The sequence below is a fragment of the Musca domestica genome, unplaced genomic scaffold (assembly GCF_030504385.1).
Source record: "Musca domestica strain aabys unplaced genomic scaffold, Musca_domestica.polishedcontigs.V.1.1 14, whole genome shotgun sequence".
Taxonomy (NCBI): domain Eukaryota; kingdom Metazoa; phylum Arthropoda; class Insecta; order Diptera; family Muscidae; genus Musca; species Musca domestica.
Window position 1 is genome coordinate 16,299,119 of NW_026712192.1, and position 2,253 is coordinate 16,301,371.

A 2,253-nucleotide genomic window follows, 5' to 3' on the forward strand; every position below is an offset into this window, starting at 1 on the left:
TTTTTTTTTCGAATAACATTAGTAACTGACGATGGTGGTATTGCCACAACATTCACATTCGATATTTTTAATGATTTTTATAAAAATCCATTTCGGCTTGGATTTTTATAAATATAACATTCTTGATTTATTTAACATAAAAATTCTGCATTTTTTTTACCAAACCAACAGCTCAAGCGATTATCATACACTATTGAACGCTTGCTCCCGGGCGTTAATTATCTTACAACGATCGCCAATAAAACAATCAAATAAGCTATATCTTTCCAATTTAAAACGAAATTTTGTATCCACTTTATTCATCTGTAACTCCAATAACAATATTTATTGTCTGCGTAAATCGCAAGAGGTCACATTTTCTTAATTACAGCCATAAGAATTGTGTCATTATCGCCCATTGATCCATAAATACAATGACACTCCTTGTTCTGATTATAATAATGCGCGATCAAATTCCAAAAATAAACATTTGGATGATAAGAGCCAACATTTATTGTACCCAAATTATGAATCTAGGATGACGATTCCAGTAATGTTTTACGACAACTAAATTGGTAATGGGAACTGCATTGGGGGGGGGATATACATACACACAAGGTAGATCTACCTTGCATACACATATAAATATTTATTCTTTTATGAGAAGAGAAAGATTCACTCATAACACAACCAGAAAGGTAGTTTAACTTCAAAGGCAGTAGAAAAATGCAACTTTGTACTGGAGTAGTCTTAAATCCCATTTAGACTAGACCTCGATTTATTACAACATTAAATCAACTCAAAACTAGAATTTTTTAAATAAATGTCAAATCTAAATAATTTGGCATACAGTACTGCTTTATGCTCCTTAAAATACAACTGTTGTAGTCCGTACTAAAATTGGCAACTGCGTTCGTGTAACGTTTATTTACATTTAAAATAGCTGTAAACAAAAAACACAAAACAGCCGCAAGCCTTTGAAAAAAAAAAACAGACAAATAATTAAAAAAAAAAAACAAATAAAAGAGTATCAGTCGGTATTGCCGACAGATGTATACCCTCAGCTACTGTTCGATTATTTAAATATGCTTTGTCTTGTGTTATAATTATTCATGTTGTTGATCCTCTATGGAGTACGTTCCGAAGGAATCGTATTTCGTATCGGACTTAAATAAATATTATATAAACGGTTTCGACAAAATTGGTTACTTCCTTCACTTTATATCGCTCACTTGATCGAAATTTATGACAGATAATAGTATTGACCAGTTAGGAAAGATCAAAAGTCGGGCGGGCCGGCTATATAAAAATCCGATCGAAGCTATATAAAAATCTGAAATAATCTCAATAAAATTTGGCAGAGATGTTGCGAGCTATATCTGATGTCCAGTATCAAATATCATTGCTGTGGAGGGCATACAGGGCGAGATGAAAAAACTGCTGTCATTTCTAAGCCAGGCTGTTGTCATTTCTAAGCCACTCGCCAGACAGCTGTTAAAATTATTCCAGTGACAGCCCATTATTATGTATACAAGAGTACAAAAGCATTTTGGTGAGAAAACAAATTTTGCTTTCATTCAATAAAATTTGAAAGAAAAATGTAAAAATGTTGGCTTTTGACTTTGTTGCAGTTTTTTTTTATCTCACCCTGCATGTTTCATCCGATTTGGGGTTTTAAGTCACTCACATGCTTAATACAGGGTAAGATAAAAAAAAACTGCAGCAAAGTCAAACGCCATATTTTTTTACATTTTTTTTAATTTTATTAAATGAACGCAAAAAAATGTCGGGAAATTTAAGAATAAGTTTAGCTTTGTTCGAATTGGTCACACGATCATTTTGTTTGTTTACAAACTGCTGGCAAACGAATGATTTCTCATCGGAGAATACCAAATTTGGTAGTTCACCACTTTCCGCCAAGCGAAGCAACTCTTTAGCTCTTTTGAGTCTATTTTCTTTATGTTGCGGTGTAAGTACTTGAACTTTTTGGATTTTCATTGGCTTTACCCCGAACTCATTTTTCAATATTTGCCGAATGGAATATTGCGATCGCGATGTTCAGCTCACGAGCAATTTTTCGGCCACTGCAACGCGGGTTTCGATCAAGTCGCTTGTTTACTTTTCGAACCATTTCTGCTGATGTTGCTGTTTTCTTCCGTCAACTTTCTTGATGTCGGGCTACGCTACCAGTATCACAGTAACGAGCGATGGTACGAGACACAAAAGGTTTATTAACATTTAAATGCTGGAGTGCTCTAACGATAGCCACTTTGG